Source organism: Ranitomeya imitator, chromosome 4 (assembly GCF_032444005.1).
Source record: "Ranitomeya imitator isolate aRanImi1 chromosome 4, aRanImi1.pri, whole genome shotgun sequence".
NCBI classification, from domain to species: Eukaryota; Metazoa; Chordata; class Amphibia; order Anura; family Dendrobatidae; genus Ranitomeya; species Ranitomeya imitator.
In genome coordinates this window covers 436,427,720-436,447,422 of record NC_091285.1, presented here as the reverse complement: position 1 = coordinate 436,447,422, position 19,703 = coordinate 436,427,720, and the positions used below count along the sequence as shown (strand labels likewise).

Genomic DNA, 19,703 nt, shown 5'->3' with positions numbered 1-19,703 from the left:
AGACCCTCTGATATGCCTAAACAGTGGAAACCCCCCATAAGTGACACCATTTTGGAAAGTAGACTCCCTAAGGAACTAATCTAGATGTGTGGTGAGCACTTTGAACCCCCAAGTGCTTCACAGAAGTATATAATTTAGAGCCGTAAAAAAATCATATTTTTTCACAAAAATGATTTTTTTGCCCCAAATTTTTTATTTTCCCAAAGGTAACAGGATAAATTGGACCCCAATAGTTGTTGTGCAATTTGTCCTGAGTACGCTGATATCTCATATGTGGGGGTAAACCACTATTTGGGAGCATGGGAGAGCTCAGAAGGGAAGGAGCACCGTTTGACTTTTCAATGCAAAATTGGCTGGAATTGAGATCGGACACCATGTTGCGTTTGGAGAGTCCCTGATGTCTAAACAATGGAAACCCCCCAAAAGTGACACCATTTGGGAAAGTAGACCCCCTAAGGAACTTATCTAGATGTGTGGTGAGCACTTTTAACCCCCAATTGTTTCACTAAAATGTAGAATGTAGAGCCGTGAAAATTAAAAAATCTTTTTTTTCCCCATAAAATGATCTTTTAACCCACAATTTTTTATTTTCCCAAGGGTAACAGGAGAAATTGGACCCCAAAATTTGTTGTCCAATTTGTCCTGAGTACGCTGAAACCCCATATGGGGGGGGACCACCAGGGAAAGAGCGCTGTTTTCGAATGCAGACGTTGATGGAATGGTTTGTTGGCGTCACGTTGCGTTTGCAGAGCCCCTGATGTACCTAAACAGTAGAAACCCCCACAAGTGACCCCATATTGGAAACTATGCCCCCAAGGAACTCATCTAGATGTGTTGTGAGAACTTTGAACTCCCAAGTGTTTAGCTAAAGTTTATAACGCAGAACCGTGAAAATGAAAAATATATTTTTTTCACGAAAATGATATTTTAGCCCCCAAATTTTTATTTTCAAAAGGGTAACAGGAGAAATTGGACTGCAAAAGTTGTTGTCCAATTTGTCCTGAGTACGCTGATACCCCATATATGGGGAAACCACTGTTTGGGTGCATGGCAGAGCTCGGAAGGGAAGAAGCGCTGTTTTGGAATGCAGACTTTGATGGAATGGTCTGTGGGCGTCACGTTGTGTTTGCAGAGCCCCTGATGTACCTAAACAGTAGAAATCCCCACAAGTGACCCCTTATTGGAAACTACACCCCCAAGGAACTTATCTAGATGTGTTGTGAGAACTCTGAACTCCCAAATATTTAGCTAAAGTTTATAACGCAGAACCGTGAAAATAAAAAATATATTTTTTCCACGAAAATGATATTTTAGCCCCAAATTTTTATTTTCACAAGGGTAACAGGAGAAATTGGACTGCAAAAGTTGTTGTCCAACTTGTCCTGAGTACGCTGATACCCCATATGTGGGGGGACCACTGATTGGGCGCACAGCAGAGCTCGGAAGGGAAGGAGCACCATTTCACTTTTTCAACGCAGAATTGGCTGGAATTGAGATCGGACACCAGGTCGCGTTTGGAGAGCCCCTGATGTGCCTAAACAGTGGAAACCCCCCAAAATTCTAACTCCAACCTAACCCCAACGCACCCCTAAGCCTAATCCCAACCATAACCATAACCCTGTCCACACCCCTAACCACAACACACCCCTAACCCTAATACCAGCCCTAATCTCAACCCTAACCATAACCCTAACCACACCCCTAACCCTGACACACCCCTAACCCTAATCTCAACCCTAACCCAAACCGTAAACATAATCCAAACCCTAACTTTAGCCCCAACCCTAACTTTAGCCCCAACCCTAACTTTAGCCCCAACCCTAACCCTAACTTTAGCCCCAACCCTAACACTTACTTTAACCCCATCCCTAACCCTAACTTTAGCCGCAACCCTAACATTAGCCCCAACCCTAATTGTAGCCCCTACCCTAACCCTAACGTTAGCCCCTACCCTAACCCTAACATTAGCCCCAACCCTAACCCTAATGGGAAAATGGAAATAAATAATTTTTTTAAATTTTATTATTTTTCCCTAATTAAGGGGGTGATAAAGGGGGTGCATGAAAAAAGTAGGTATAGATTCCAGCTTCTTAAAACTTGAAAGGCTTTATTAGGGCATCCAAAATATAAAATATAGCAAGTCCTTACTTATAGGTGGATGCAGACAGAATATAGACTACGCGTTTCGATCTAACCGATCTTACTCATGTCTAATCACTTATGTGCGGATAATACTATTAAAGTACTATGTGACCTATCGTGATAGGATTTTAGGTCACATGATCTCAAAAGTGGAAGGTCCTAATACTCTAGCACTGCACAGTTCTAACATGTGTAATAACTTATGCTAAAATCAACTTATATTAAAACTAATTAACAATAGTGATAAAGAATGTAATTTTTCTTGTTAAGCCCAAGAGGGGATCTGGTCTGCAAATTATAAATCCAATACGTCTCTCTTGACAAGAGGCGTCTCTTAATGTCTCCTCCCCGACTAGGGCATTTAACTTTCTCTATACCCTGGATGGTCATGGCTGCAGTATTACCATTATGACAGGTGGCAAAATGCTTAGCTACCATAGTTTCATTTCTATTGCAACTACTATAATTATTAACCCCTTTCTGACATGGGACGTACTATCCCGTCGAGGTGGGGTGGGCCCCCATGACCATGGACGGGATAGTACGTCCAGCGCGATCGGCGGCGCTCACGGGGGGAGCGCCGCCGATCGCGGCCGGGTGTCAGCTGTTTATCGCAGCTGACATCCGGCACTATGTGCCAGGAGCGGTCACGGACCGCCCCCGGCACATTAACCCCTGGCACACCGCGATCAAAGATGATCACGATGTGCCGGCGGTATAGGGAAGTTTCCCGCAGGGAGGGGGCTCCCTGCGGGCTACCCTGAGCCCCCCGCAGCAACGCGATGTGATCGCGTTGCTGCGAGGGTCTCGCCTCCCTCCCTGCTTCCTCCAGCCCCGGATCCAAGATGGCCGCGGATCCGGGTCCTGCAGGGAGGGAGGTGGCTTCACAGAGCCTGCTCAGAGCAGGCACTGTGAAGGCTGCAGCGCTGCATGTCAGATCAGTGATCTGACAGAGTGCTGTGCACACTGTCAGATCACTGATCTGTGATGTCCCCCCCTGGGACAATGTAAAAAAGTAAAAAAAAAAATTTCAAAATGTGTAAAAAAAAATAAAAAAAAATATTCCTAAATAATGAAAAAAAAAATATATATATTATTCCCCTAAATACATTTCTTTATCTAAATAAAAAAAAAACAATAAAAGTACACATATTTAGTATCGCCGCGTCCGTAACGGCCCGACCTATAAAACTGGCCCACTAGTTAACCCCTTCAGTAAACACCGTAAGAAAAAAAAAAAAAACGAGGCAAAAAACAACGCTTTATTATCATACCGCCGAACAAAAAGTGGAATAACACGCGATCAAAAAGACAGATATAAATAACCATGATACCGCTGAAAGCATCATCTTGTCCCACAAAAAACGAGCCGCCATAAAGCATCATCAGCAAAAAAAAAAAAAAGTTATAGTCCTGAGAATAAAGCGATGCAAAAAGAATTATTTTTTCTATAAAATAGTTTTTATCGTATAAAAGCGCCAAAACATAAAAAAAGATATAAGGTGTCGCTGTAATCGTACTGACCCGAAGAATAAAACTGATTTATCAATTTTACCAAACGCGGAACGGTATAAACGCCTCCCCCAAAAGAAATTCATGAATAGCTGGTTTTTGGTCATTCTGCCTCGCAAAAATCGGAATAAAAAGCGATCAAAAAATGTAACGTGCCCGAAAATGTTACCAATAAAAACGTCAACTCGTCCCGCAAAAAACAAGACCTCACATGACTCTGTGAACCAAAATATGGAAAAATTATAGCTCTCAAAATGTGGGAACGCAAAAAATATTTTTTGCAATAAAAAGCGTCTTTCAGTGTGTGACGGCTGCCAATCATAAAAATCCGCTAAATAACCCGCTATAAAAGTAAATCAAACCCCCCTTCATCACCCCCTTAGTTAGGGAAAAATTAAAAAAATGTATTTATTTCCATTTTTCCATTAGGGCTAGGGTTAGGGCTAGGGCTAGGGTTAGGGTTTGGGCTAGGGCTAGGGTTAGGGCTAGGGTTAGGGCTAGGGTTAGGGCTAGGGTTAGGGTTAGGGCTAGGGTTAGGGCTAGGGCTAGGGTTAGGGCTATGGTTAGGGCTAGGGTTAAGGCTACAGTTAGGGTTGGGGCTAAAGTTAGGGTTAGGGCTATGGTTAGGGCTAGGGTTAAGGCTACAGTTAGGGTTGGGGCTAAAGTTACGGTTAGGGTTTAGATTACATTTACAGTTGGGAATAGGGTTGGGATTAGGGTTAGGTGTGTGTCAGGGTTAGAGGTGTGGTTAGGGTTACTGTTGGGATTAGGGTTAGGGATGTGTTTGGATTAGGGTTTGTTATAATTGGGGGGTTTCCACTGTTTAGGCACATCAGGGGCTCTCCAAACGCGACATGGCGTCCGATCTCAATTCCAGCCAATTCTGCGTTGAAAAAGTAAAACAGTGCTTCTTCCCTTCCGAGCTCTCCCGTGTGCCCAAACAGGGGTTTACCCCAACATATGGGGTATCAGCGTACTCAGGACAAATTGGACAACAACTTTTGGGGTCCAATTTCTCCTGTTACCCTTGGGAAAATACAAAACTGGGGGCTAAAAAAAAATTTTTGTGGAAAAAAAAAAGATTTTTTATTTTCACGGCTCTGCGTTATAAACTGTAGTGAAACACTTGGGGGTTCAAAGCTCTCACAACACATCTAGATGAGTTCCTTAGGGGGTCTAGTTTCCAAAATGGTGTCACTTGTGGGGGGTTTCTACTGTTTCGGTACATTAGGGGCTCTGCAAATGCAATGTGACACCTGCAGACCATTCCATCTAAGCCTGCATTCCAAATGGAGCTCCTTCCCTTCCGAGCCCTCCCATGCGCCCAAACAGTGGTTCCCCCCCCACATATGGGGTATCAGCGCACTCAGAACAAATTGGACAACAAATTTTGGGGTCCAATTTCTCCTGTTACCCTCGGGAAAATACAAAACTGGGGGCTAAAAAATAATTTTTGTGGGAAAAAATGTTTGTTTTATTTTTACGGCTCTGCATTATAAACTTCTGTGAAGCACTTGGTGGGTCAAAGTGCTCACCACACCTCTAGATAAGTTCCTTAGGGGGTCTACTTTCCAAAATGGTGTCACTTGTGGCGGGTTTCAATGTTTAGGCACATCAGTGGCTCTCCAAACGCAACATGGCGTCCCATCTCAATTCCAGTCAATTTTGCATTGAAAAGTCAAATGGCGCTCCTTCCCTTCCAAGCTCTGCCATGCGCCCAAAACTGTGGTTAACCCCCACATATGGGGTATCAGCGTACTCAGGACAAAATGTACAACAATGTTTGGGGTCCATTTTTTCCTGTAACTTTTGGTAAAATAAAACAAATTGGAGCTGAAGTAAATTTTTTGTGAAAAAAAGTTAAATGTTCATTTTTATTTAAACATTCCAAAAATTCCTGTGAAGCACCTAAAAGGTTAATAAACTTCTTGAATGTGGTTTTGAGAACCTCGAGGGGTGCAGTTTTTAGAATAGTGTCACACTTGGGTATTTTCTATCATATAGACCCCTCAAAATGACTTCAAATGAGATGTGGTCCCTAAAATAAAATGGTGTTGTAAAAATGAGAAATTGCTGGTCAACTTTTAACCCTTATAACTCCCTAACAAAAAAAAATTTTGGTTCCAAAATTGTGCTGATGTAAAGTAGACATGTGGGAAATGTTACTTATTAAGTATTTTGTGTGACATATCTCTGTGATTTAATTGCATAAAAATTCAAAGTTGGAAAATTGCGAAATTTTCATAATTTTCGCCAAATTTCCGTTTTTTTCACAAATAAACGCAGGTACTATCAAAGAATTTTTACCATTGTCATGAAGTACAATATGTCACGAGAAAACAGTGTCAGAATCACTGGGATCTGTTGAAGCGTTCCAGAGTTATAACCTCACAAAGGGACAGTGGTCAGAATTGTAAAAATTGGCCCGGTCATTAACGTGCAAACCACCCTTGGGGGTAAAGGGGTTAATTTCTCTGATATGCTCTGATATTCTTAATTTGAGTTTTCTCGTGGTGCATCCCACATATGCAACTCCACATTCTGAACAATTTATTTTATATACCACGTTTTTTGAGTGACAATTTATGAAATCTTTAATTTTATAATTTTTATAATTGTCAAAATTAGTAAATGTTTTACTCTGTTTACCAAATGCGCACGTACTGCAAGCAGTCGTGCCACATTTAAAAAATCCCTTACATTCTAACCATGTGTTAGTTCTAGCTTTTGATATATACTGACTAGGGGAAATCTTGTCACCAGTCGTGGGAGCTTTTCTAGCTACTACATTAATACTGTCTTTAAGTATATTAGACAGTATGTCATCCTGTTCCAAAATAGGTAGACCTTTATGTATAATAGATTTAATTTCCTTAAAATGGGCACTGTATTATAGACAGACATACGTTTTTTCTGTTCATTTTTTTTATTTTTTTGACCTGCCTCCGTTTTATTACCAGATATTAGAAGTTTTTTCCTATCTTTGTTTCCACTATGTTACGGGATCTTTTCAGGCACCAATTCGGGTATTTGCATTTATTTAATCGTGCCTCCAAATTCTCATATTCCTTTTCTCTCTCCTCTGTCTTACTACAGTTTCTCTTTATTCTTGTAAATTCACCTACCTAATATACTTAAAGACGGTATTAATGTTCTTTTTTAAGAATTATAATATGTGCGTCATAATAAGAATCTGGCAAAGAACCCCCCCTCCATATCCCCTGAAATACTTTCAAAAGAATTGGCACTAAAATGTCACGATATCTCCTGTACATCTCTATGGGGAATCCATCTGGGCCGGGTGCCTTTCCAGAAGCCATATCTGTTATAGCTGTATTTGTGTGGGACTCAGTGTAGGGAACTCTATATCTGATAGATAGTTTAGACATTCTAGAGTGTCGAAATCCCCCTTGAAGCTATATAACTCTTTATAATAGTCATGAAAGCACTGAAGTATGTCATCCGTCGAAGTTACTATTGAATAATCTGATTTCCGGATTTTAAGTATAATATTAGATGTATTATGTTGGCGTACCATAAAAGCTAAAAGTTTTCTAGATTGGTTACCCAGTTCAAAATACGCCTGTTTAGTAATGAACAGCTTACGTTTTGATTTGTTATCAGCATATTGACTATATAATCTGGAAGAGTGTAACCACTCAGCTCTATATTCGCTTGTCTGATTAGCTATATAAGCTGTCTCCGAGTCTTTCAGACGTCTCTCCATGTCATCATCTTCCTGTGAAGTCAAGCATTTAATATAAGAGATGGTAGAAGACAAACATCCTCTCAGATTCACTTTAAGAGCATCCCAGAAAATATTAAAATTTTGTGGTTCTGGGTGGGATGCAATGAAACAGTCCAATTGATCTAAAGTCCTGTCTTTGGGGCCTACTAACTTCAGCCAAAATGGATTTAATTTCAAAGTCGTGATTTTCTCATCTGACCGAACCCAAGTTTAAGAATTACCAGGCTATGATCTCAATCACCCCTATTCCCATGTCTCACCTCCAAATAAATAATCTAATCGGGATAAAGTGCGTCTGATGGATGAATGACAGGTAAATTCTTTTACATCAGGATGGTGTATCCTCCACAAATCTAACCAACCGGTACCTTCCATAAATATTGACAGTCGAGATGGAGAAGAGTTCGTCCCTGGGGCCCCGCCATCTAGTCTGAGTCTATGCAGGCAATCATCCATGATCAAATTAAAGTCTCCCATGCGCATAACATGTGCATCCGGATAATTCAAGGCGAAGCTCACCGCTTTTTTAATGACTGACATATTATGGGGGGGGTATATATACACATTATAAAGTAATCATTTAAGTTCACCATTGCATGTACAAACACATAATGTCCCTCTGGGTCCCTCCGAACCTCTCTAACCTCCCATTAACGTCTTTGTGCATTAATAAAGAAACTCCTCTGGAGTAACTAGTGTGAAATGTACTGTATGTACAGACCATTGCACCCAAGGCTTTTGCACAAAGCGAGCTGAATCCCTAGTCAAGTGTGTTTCAACCAAAACTATAATATGGGGGTGATAGCGTTGTATCTGAGAAAATACTTTGATTCTCCTTCGAGGTGAACCAAGGCCTCTCATATGCCAGGTCATACATATAATATCAGATGCCATGCCCTCTCATCCAACTATGGTATACATTGTCAAGCCGATCACATTTCTTACATGTAATGAAAAACATCAAGGCAGCAATTTCTATATAAACAACAACCAGGGCCGGCGTCAGCACCCGGCGTACCGGGAAGAGTTCCGGGGCCCTGAACAAATGGGGGGCCCACTCGTGGCCGGGATACCAGGGGGCCCAGGCCGCTCCCCCAGCAGCTTCGGCACTTTTTGAGCTTAGCCGTCACTTAAATAAACATGGCCGCGCACAGTGCACTGTGCAGCGATGTCTCTGCTAGTAATGACGCGGCCAGGCGGACACACAAGCAAAGTTGAAGGCACAGTGTCTGCCTGACCGCATCATTAGCAGCAGACACAGCTGCAGAGTGCACTGTGTGTGGCCATGTCTGTTTAAGTGACAGCCATCGATCAAGCAGCGCTCCCTCCATAGCCACATGCCAGAGGAGCCTGGTGGGTGACAAGCCTGGGGGAGGTGAGTGAGGCTTGTGTCTGTCTGTATGTCTGTGTATGCCTGTATGATGTGTATATCTGTGTATATCTGTGTGTGACTGTACATATTTATGTATTTTTGTAAATTTGTCTTCAAATATATGTATGTAAATATCTGCGTATTGTATGCGTGCATGTCTGTGTATTGTACTGTATGTGTGTCTGTGCATGACTGCATATTGTATGTGTGTCTGTGCATGTCTGCTTATTGTATGTGTGTGCATGTCTGCGTATTGTATGTGTGTGCATGTCTGTGTATTGTATGCGTGTGCATGTCTCCGAATTGTATGTGTGTGCATGTCTGCGTACTGTATATGTGTGCGCATGTCTGCGTATTGTGTGTGCGCATGTCTGCGTGTTGTATGTGTGCGCACATGTCTGCGTACTGTGTGTGCATGTCTGCGTACTGTGTGTGTATGTCTGTGTACTGTATGTGTATGCGCATGTCTTCGTACTGTGTGTGTGTGCATGTCTGCGTACTGTATGTGTGTGCGCATGTCTGCGTACTGTGTGTGTGCATGTCTGTGTACTGTATGTGTGTGCGCATGTCTGTGTACTGTGTGTGCATGTCTGCATACTGTGTGTGTGCGCATGTCTGCATACTGTATGTGTGTGCATGTCTGAGTACTGTATGTGTGTGCATGTCTGCATACTGTATGTGTATGTCTGTGTATTATGTGTTCATGTCTGCGTATTGGTGTGTGTGTGCATGTCTGCGTATTGTGTGTGTGCATGTCTGCGTACTGTAGATGTGTATATGTCTGCGTATTGTGTGTGTGTGTGTGCATGTCTGCGTATTGTGTGTGTTCATATCTGCCTATGTGAAAGATGAGGGGGAAGGCTAGGCCCTCTGTAATATATCTTTATTTCTCTGCCGTATCTGTGCATCATGAATCGTGGTATGTGGGCCCACTGAGACTCTTTTGCCCGTGGCCCACACTATATATCCCTATACATGTATAAGATATTTTATGAAAGATTTTGTATATTTGCACTTAGCACTTTAATCTATGTAATACGATGATTAGGTCTTCACAAATTATCTATCTATCTATCTGGCACGAGCACAGCTGCATTATAGCAGAGCTCCTGCCTGTAAAATATTTTAACCCCTTCAGATGGATTTACATCGTGGCACGTTACAGATTATCAGAAGGTATGTATATTGTTGGTTTATTATTTTTCCTTTGTTACAGAGCGAGGGTCTTCAGATGGATTGAGAGAGCAATAAAATGTTAAAACAACCTGTGTGTTTATTTCATTAAAATAATTTTTAATAAGGTGTGTTTTTTTTAACCATTTCATGCTATTGGATTAATAATGGATAGGTGTCATAATTGACGCCTCTCCATTATTAATCTGGCTTAATGTCACCTTACAATAGCAAGGTGACATTAACCCTTCATTACCCCATATCCCACCGCTACACGGGAATGGGAAGAGAGTGGCCAACTGCCAGAATAGGCGCATCTTACAGATGTGCGTTTTCTGGGGTGGCTGGGGGCAGATGTTTTTAGCCAGGGGGGGCCCAATAACCGTGGATCCTCTCCAGGCTATTAATATCTGCCCTCAGTCACTGGCTTTACTACTCTGGCGGAGAAAATTGCGCGGGAGCCCACGTCAATTTTTTCCGCCATTTAACCCTTAAATGTAATAGCTAGAGCGCCCAAATTTTGCACATACACACTACTAACATTAGTAGTGTGGAATATGCAAAAAAAGGGGGATATGAGATGGTTTACTGTATGTAAACCATGTCTCTTATCATGTCGGGTTTAGGAAGGAGATAGCAAAATCCGGCTGTCACGGTGCCTGGATATCTATGCTGCAGGGGAAACTGCAAACAGCAGCTGAACAAAACGCCAAGTTACTAACCTGAACCCACAGGACCTTTGACATGAAACAGAGTGTACAGGTAACGAACAGGACCTAGACCATGTGACAGAGTGGGAGGAGGAAAAGGGGGCGGAGCCAGACGCCAGGAAAACAGAGAAAGGACAAGCACTAAAGAATTATCAAACAAGCAGAAGTCGGAGCCAGGAGATTACGAGGTACCAAAACAGAGAGACAGGGGATCGTCAGAAGCAAAGCCAGAGTTCAGAAGCCAGGAACACGAACAGGGTAAAGCACGGGAAGCAAGACAACGCTATGCAAACCAAGCACACAATCCAGGAGTCACGCATACAGACAAACACAGAATCTATAGCTGACAGAGAAACCAGGCTAGGAGCGAGTATAAATACCCCTCCCAATATAGAAAAGAGGCTAGCAAAAATTAACCCTGACAGGACATTAACCATGTCCTGACCATGACACCGGCAATTGAATTACCGGCTTTAAAGCTATCTAGCGCTGTATTAAATATTAATATACAGTATATACTCGATTATAAGCCGAGATTTTCAGCCCAAAATTTTGGGCTGAAAGTGCCCCTCTCAGCTTATACTCGAGTCACGGTGGGCGGCAGGGTCGGCAGGTGAGGGGGAGAGGGCGCTGAGGCATACTTACCTAGTCCCGGCGGTCCTGACGCTCCCCCTGCCTGTCACACGGTCTTCGTTGCTGCAGCTCTTCCCCTGTTCAGCGGTCACGTGGGACCGCTCATTAGAGAAATGAATATGCGGCTCCACCTCCCATAGGGGTGGAGCCGCATATTCATTTCTCTAATCAGTGGTGCCGGTGACCGCTGATAGAGGAAGAGGCTGCGGCACCGAAGACCGTGTGACAGGCAGAGAGAGCGGGACGCCGGGAGCAGGTAAGTATGTAATATTCACCTGTCGGCGTTCCAGACGCCGGGTGCCGCTCTGTCTTCGCGTCCTCTTGCACTGACTGTTCAGGTCAGAGGGCGCGATGACGCATATAGTGTGCGCCTCCCTCTGCCTGATCAGTCAGTGCAGAGAGACGCCGGGCGGGACGCTGAGGAGCTGCAAGCAAGAGAGGTGAGTATGGCATTTTTTTTTTATTGCAGCAGCAATGGCACAGCTTCCTATGGCACAGCTATGGGGCAGGAATGAACGGCGCAGAGCATTATATGGCAGCTATGGGGCAGGAATGAACGGCGCAGAGCACTATATGGCAGCTATGGGGCAGGAATGAACAGCGCAGAGCACTATATGGCAGCTATGGGGCAGGAATGAACGGCGCAGAGCACTATATGGCAGCTATGGGGCAATAATGAGCGGTGCAGAGCACTATATGGTGGCAGCTATGGGGCAGGAATGAACGGTGCAGAGCACTATATGGCACATCTATGGGGCAATAATGAACGGCGCAGAGCACTATATGGCACAGCTATGGGGCAATAATGAACGGTGCAGAGCACTATATGGCAGCTATGGGGCAATAATGAACGGTGCAGAGTGTTGTGAATTCCGCTCTTGGGCTCCCTCCGGTGGTTGTAAGTGGCACTTTTGTGAGTTCTGCTCTTGGGCTCCCTCCGGTGGTTTTAATTGGAATGGCTGCTCCTTGGATTTAGCAGTCAGCAGCTGCTTCCACTGATTGTCTATTCTGCTCGGCTATTTAGCCTGGCTCTTTCCTTCAGCTTGTGCCACTTGTCAATGGTTCCTGGTTGGATTCACATCTCTTTGGATTTCCCTGTTATCCTGACCAGTTCAGCAAAGTTAAGTCCTTGCTTGCTCTTTTCTGTCCACAGGTTGTGGACTTATCCGTTCTGTGCTTTCTAGGTTTGTCCAGCTTGTCAGTATGAATTAATTCAGTGAAGCTGGAAGCTCTAGGAAGCAGATTTACCCTCCACACCTTTAGTCTGGTGTGGAGATTTTTGTAAACTCTGTGTGGATTTTTTGTAGTGTTTTATACTGACCGCACAGTACTCCATCCTGTCCTATCTAGCTAGACTGGCCTCCTGTGCTCATCCTGGTTTCATTCTGTGTATGTCTTTTCCCTCTCCACTCACAGTCATTACTTGTGGGGGGCTATCTATCCTTTTGGGATTTTCTCTGAGGCAAGATAGTTTTCCTGTTTCTATCTTTAGGGGTAGTTAGATCTTAGGCTGTGATGAGGTGCCTAGGGAGTGTCAGGAGCATCCCACGGCTACTTCTAGTGTTGTGTTGAGCTTAGGGACTGCGGTTAGTACAGGTACCACTTCCTTCAGAGCTCGTCCCATGTTGCTCCTAAACCACCAGATCATAACAGCAGAGCACTATATGGCACAGCTTTATATGGCACATCTATGGGGCAATAATGAACGGTGCAGAGCACTATATGGCACAGTTTTATATGGCACATCTATGGGGCAATAATGAACAGTATGGAGCATTATATGTGGCACAGCTTTATATGGAGCATCTATGGGGCAATAATGAACAATATGGAGCATTATATGTGGCACAGCTTTATACAGAGCATCTATGGGGCAATAATGAACGGTATGCAGCATTATATGTGGCACAGCTTTATATGGAGCATCTTATGGGGCAATAATGAACGGTATTGGAGCATCTATTTTTATTTTTGAAATTCACCGGTAGCTGCTGCATTTTCCACCCTAGGCTTATACTCGAGTCAATAAGTTTTCACAGTTTTTTTGCGGCAAAATTAGGGGGGTCGGCTTATACTCGAGTATATACATATATGTGTCTCGATGACTATATATATATATATATATATATATATATATATATATATATATATATATACCTATTCTATGTGTACACATTTATTCTACATATTCTATTGTAAGCTCTCAGTGTGATTTTACTGTACACCAGCGCTGAATTGCAGGCTTTTCTCTCTAACACCGCTGCGTATTTCTCGCAAGTCACACTGCTGGTCCGTGTGTAATCTATATTTTTCTGGCCCCCATAGACTTTCATTGGCGGATTTTTTGCACAATACGGTGACAAACGCAGCATGCTGCGATTTTCTACGGCCGTAGAAGACCGTATAATATGGATCAGTAAAATACGGCTGATAGGAGCAGGGGCATAGAGAAGCATTGTACCGTATGCAATCCGTATCTTCTGCACCTCTCTTACGTCCGTAAAACTCGCTAGTGTGAGGCCGGCCTAAGGATGACACACGGATACTTTTTAGAGAAAAAAACGCATCCTGGCATTGCACACGGTGAGATATGGATCACCATACGGAGAACATTTGTGCGATTCTCAGCAGACAAAATCGGACAGATTTTTTATTAATTGTGTGTGACCCCTGCCTTACAGAACCTTTGTGCTACCAGTAATGTAAACACAATACAATAGCAAGGTAGCATTAACCCTTTATTACCCCATATCCCACCGCTACAGGGGAGTGGGAAGAGAAAGGCTAAGTGCCAGAATAGGCACATGTTCCAGATGTGCCTCATCTGGGGTGGCTGGGGCAGATGTTTTTAGCCGGGGGGGGGGGGGGCAATAACCATGGTCCCTCTCTAGGCTATTAATATCTGTCCTCAGTCACTGGCTTTCCCACTCTGGCGGAGAAAATTGCGCGGGAGCCCACGACAATTTTTTCCGTGATTTAACCCTTTATTTTAACAGCTAGAGCCCACACTTGGAACATTATTAGTGAGGAATATGTTAAAAAATAAGGTTTACTGTATGTAAACCGTGTCTCATATCCTGTCGGGTTTGGGAAGGAGATAGCAAAAGCCGGCAAATGGATTACCGGCTTTTCTGCTATCTAGCGCTGTATGAAATATATATATATATATATATATATATATATATATATATATATATATATATATATATATATATATATATATATATATATATATATATATATCTACCTATTCTATGTGTAGGTGTAGGTATTTATTTTACCTATTCTAATAAAACCTGTTAGTGTGATTTTACTGTACACCGTACTGAATTGACGGCTTTTCTATAGAACACCGGTGCGTATTTCTCGCAAGTCACACTATTGGTCCGTGTGTAATCCGTATTTTTCTCGCCCCCCACTGACTTTCATTGGTGGATTTTTTGCGCAATACGCTGACAAAAGCAGCATGCTGCGATTTTCTACGCCCGTAAAATATGGCTGAGAAATATATGGCAGATAGGAGCTGCCCCATAATCATTGGTCCGTGTGCAATGCGTTGTTTTTGCGCCTCTCATACGTCCGTAAAACTCTCTAGTGTGACGCCGGCCTTATAGCGTGCACAGTAACAGCTGCAGCAGCCAGCTTCCATAAGACATCCTACTCACCCTCCAGCGTACACTCGCAGGATCTTGTTGGTCCCAGCACCCTCACAACATCTTGTTGGTGCTGGCATCAAGTTGCTCTTCCTGTGCTGAGCAATCACGTGGCCCCACTCATTAAGGTAATGAATATTCATGCACCTCCACTCGCATAGGAGTGGAAGGAATATTCATTACCTTAATGAGTGGGGCCACGTGATCGATCAGCACAGGAAGAGCAACTGGAAGCCGGCACCAACGAGATGCTGTGAGGGCACGCTGGAGGGTGAGTAGAATGTTTTGGGTTTTTTTGTAATAGGAAGCATGCATACAAGGACAGGAGGTGGGAGCCACGCATACAAGGAAAGAATGGGGAAGCACATATACCAGGACAGTGACGGGGGAAGCCACGCATACCAGGACAGCGACGGGGAAGCCACGCATACCAGGACAGCAATAGGGGGAGCCACACATACCAGGACAGCTACGGGGGGAAGCCATGCATACCAGGACAGGACAGGGGAGCCACGCATACCAGTACTGTGACAGGGGGAGCCACGCATACCATGACAGCAACAGAGGGAGCCACGCATACCAGGACAGCAACAGGGGCAAGCCATGCATACCAGGACATTACGGGGAGCTACACATACCAGGACACGACAGAGAGCCATGCATACCAGGACAGCAATGGGGGAGCCACGCATACCAGGACAGCTACGAGGGGAGCCACGCATACCAGGACAGCAACAGAGGGAGCCACTCTTATCAGGACAGGACGGGGGAGCCACGTACACCAGGATAGCAATGGGGGGAGCCATGCATACCAGGACAGGTTGGGGAGCCATGCATACCAGTGAAGCGATGGCCGGGGGACCACCACGGTGCAGGAAGACTACTGTACACAAGATGAGGTGCAAACAACAAAGGGTAGATTTATTGGGAGGCAAGGAATGAAGGGAATGAGTAAGATGCAAACAGGGGTATACAATGGCAAAAGACAATTTACAAGAGTAATAAACTTTATTTTTTCCGTAAAATAGCACGGTGCTCCAGCTATAACAGACTCAAAATATGTCTAACAAGCAAATGTAAACAATAAACGAGTGATGATGCTACTCTATGTATAACCTAACTAACCAAAGGACATGAAGTATATAGACTCAGAAAAATAGTTCCATATAAAATTGTATGTTTATTGGTGCAATCGTAAGCAACACTAAAATATACAAAAAACAAAATATCCAGATATATTAACAGATTAGAAACAGAAACATTTGAGTATAGAGAATGGGTGCAGTAAAAACAATGTTGCACCACGGATATAGGAAAACCGGGGGGGGGGGGGGATTGATATATTGGGGGGTCATAAGACCTAGTAACACAAGAAGGATGCTGCCACAGGGCTACAGTAAAGTGCTCAGTGCTCAATCAATACCCTCACAGCTATATGGATTGTGAACGTTAAATCAAGTGAAAGGAAAATATCCTATAGTTCAACACATCCACAGTAAACAAGGAGTAAACTAGTCCCATATCCCCATCTTACCCTTTTCCATAGTTCACAACACGCACCCCTACGCGCGTTTCGCCCACAGCTTCGTCGGGGGGCCCGCAGTAGTCATGTATAACCTCCCTGGCCTTTACTAAGCAGGCCACACGGCTCCCGTGTACTGACTATTGAAGCCTACACTAGGCCCTAACAGGTGCACCAAACAGGAACAAACTCACGGTGATGTTGGAGAATCAGGTCCAGTCCCAGGGGTGCCCCCAGCAGTCCAATACGGTGGTGCGCACAGCTTTCTGTTAGCTCTGTGGTCTTCTCCTTGCTTCTGGATCCTAGGGATACTCCTGGAAACTGTAAATCCCTTTCTCTGTATCTTCGTGGCTCTCTTGCAGCTATATGAGGACACAGTTCTTCTCTCTTTCAGCACAACAAGTCCTCTATCCAGCAGCCTCAGCTCACACACACTGCTCCAGCTCCACACCTGCACTCTGTGCAGACTAGCTCATTACAACGATTATCGCAGGGGAGAAGCAGAACATTCCATCACGCCAGACAAGGGGGTGCAGCCTCGTAAAGTGACAGCGTGTTCCTTACTGTCCATAACAGTGTAAGGGGGTGTGCAGGCGGCTGGTTTGAGCCCTGCATTCCTGTGCATGCCTACCTAATGAAACTGGGTACTTTTTGTGCTTGCTGTGTGCCCTGTGTAGTTTATGATAGCTGACACTATTTAATATGATAATGGCTGACACTGTTCTGATATCTGTGTGTTAGGGACAGGAATAGGGACAGTAAGAGAAAATGGTAGGTCAGTATTGGTAAGGGTTATGGCATTGTAGTTACAGGTTAGTGTTAACGGGGCACTGTAGAGTAGGAGATTAGATTGTGTTGAGAACTGGTTTGAGTCAGAGTAGTAACAGTTCAGAAAGGGGCGGGGCCAGTGTAGTGGCAGGGAGAGGGCCTTTCTGAGGTAATTTTCAGGTAGTGGGAGGAGCTAGAGCAGAGTGAGAGGAATTGTTCTAGAAGGAGTTGTGACAGAAAGCTGAACAGAGCAACAGTGTAGAGTTGAGAGAGTGAGGCAGCCTGGAAGAATCAGTGGCTAGTCTGTGGGTTACCTCCCATGATGTCCGGGACTTACGGTCCGAACAGGAATTGCGGAGGCAACCTGAATTTTCACCCAAGATGGGGAAAGTGGACGGGGAGCACTCAGTATCAGCTGGCTGGATGGTTCAGGAAGCTGCGGGCCTGGGAGCCATGGTGCAGGAAGAAAAGCTGAGGGAGCAGACCAGGGAAAACGCAGGAGATGGATTACTCATGTATTGGGAAAATGGATGGACTGTAACAGTTATGAAGATGCACGAGTTAAGTAAAGTTTTATTGAAAATGAATCGGGACTTTGATAATATTTGTGTGTGCCTGCGACGGATTGGAGCCCTGTATGCTGTGAAGGATTCTGACTCACAGGTGGGTGAACTACTTGACACACACAGCACACCACAAAATGGACATGATATTTCTGTAGCTGAGCGTCAGGGTGTGATGAGGAAGCAGCAGCAATCCCTCGGTACAGCTACCACCCTGGCCCCCGTTACAACAGCACCACCCTCTTACACCAGGACAGCGACAGGGGGAGCCACGCATACCAGGACAGCTACGGGGGAAGCCATGCATATCAGGAAAGGACAGGGGGAGCCACACATACCAGGACAGCTATGGGGGGAGTCACGCATACCAGGACAGGAAGGGGGAGCCACGCATACTAGGACAGTGACGGGTGAAGCCATGCATACCAGGACAGGACGGGGAGCCACACATATCAGGACAGGATGGGGAGCCATGCATACCAGGACAGCAATTGGGGGAGCCACGCATACCTTGACGGGGATGAGGGGACAATGCATTCCCGGCATATACTCGAGTTAATAAGCTTACCCAGTTTTCCGTGACAAAATTAGGTGCCTCGGCTTATACTCGGATCGGCTTTCACTCGAGTAGATATGGTACATTCCTTGAGGAGTCTAGTTTCTGAAATGGGTTCACTTGTGGAGTGTTTCCATTGTTTAGGCACATCAGGGGCTCTACAAACGTGAGAGATATATCATATATATGAAGTTTCAGCATATTCAGGAGAAATTCTACAACAAACTGTACTGTGCTATTTTACCTGTTACCCTTATGAAAATGCAAAGTTTGAGGATAAAAAAAACATTTGTGGGAAAAAATGTGATTTTGTTATTTGCATGGCTCAACTTTATAAACTTCTGTGAAGCACCTGGGGAGTCAATGTCCTCACCATACATCTACATAAGTTCCCTGAGGGGTCTAGTTTCCAAAATAGTGTCATTTGTAGGGAATTTTTACTTTATAGGCTCTCCAAATGAGGCTGGTTTCACACTTGTGTTTTAAAACGCATGCGTTTAAAAAAAAACGCATGGTGAAAAAACGCATGTAAACGCGTGCAAACGCTGCGTTTTTTAGACGCATGCATTTTTGGTGAAAAATACGCGGCGTTTTGACGCGTTTACAAGGCGTTTTTTCAACATGCGTTTTTTTTGTTAAACGCATGATGAGAAGTGTGTGACAGCTGCCAATCATCAAAATCAAGTAAAAAACCCACTATAAACAGAAATAGCTAGGGTTAGGGTTAGGGGTAGAGATCCTAACCCTAACCCTAAAGGGATCCTAACCCTAACCCTACCCCTAACCCTACCCCTAACCCTAAGGGTTAGGGTTAGGATCCCTTTAGGGTTAGGGTTAGGATCCCTAGGGTTAGGGGTAGGGTTATGATCCCTAGGGTTAGGGTTAGGGTTAGGATCCCTTTAGGGTTAGGGTCCCTTTAGGGTTAGGGTTAGAATCCCTTTATCACCTTTATGGTGGGGGGTGGCATATCAGTGTGTTTTCTGTTTTTTTTCTATAAAAACGCATGCGTTTTTAACGCAACCAAACGCATGTGCTTAAAAACGCATGCGTTTACATAGACAGCAATAGTTTTTTTTGCCGCAAAAAAACACAGCTAAAAATTACTACATGTTGCATTTCTGCAACACAACGCATGCATAGAAAAGACGCATGCGGCTGCAAAAAGGGGCAAAACGCATGCAAAAAAAGCATGCATTTTTAATGTTAAGTATAGGGAAAAAACGCAAATGTGAAACTAGTCTGAGACATGGTGTCCGCAAATTCTTCCAGCAAATTTTGCATTCCGAAAGCCGAATGTCACTCTTTCCTTTCCGAGCTCTTCCGTGCCCCCAAACAGTGGTTTCCCCCCACA

At 44.1% G+C, this 19,703-nt stretch overlaps 1 long non-coding RNA gene across 1 annotated transcript in view; it reads right to left on the bottom strand.

Annotated features, from left to right (window-relative positions):
* LOC138674178 (uncharacterized) overlaps window positions 1–19,703 on the bottom strand; it is a 68,673-nt gene that overhangs the window by 19,802 nt on the left and 29,168 nt on the right. The window contains exon 2 of the long non-coding RNA XR_011320519.1: window positions 18,365–18,510. This is a non-coding gene — a long non-coding RNA (uncharacterized lncRNA). The remainder of the gene's footprint in view (window positions 1–18,364; window positions 18,511–19,703) is intronic.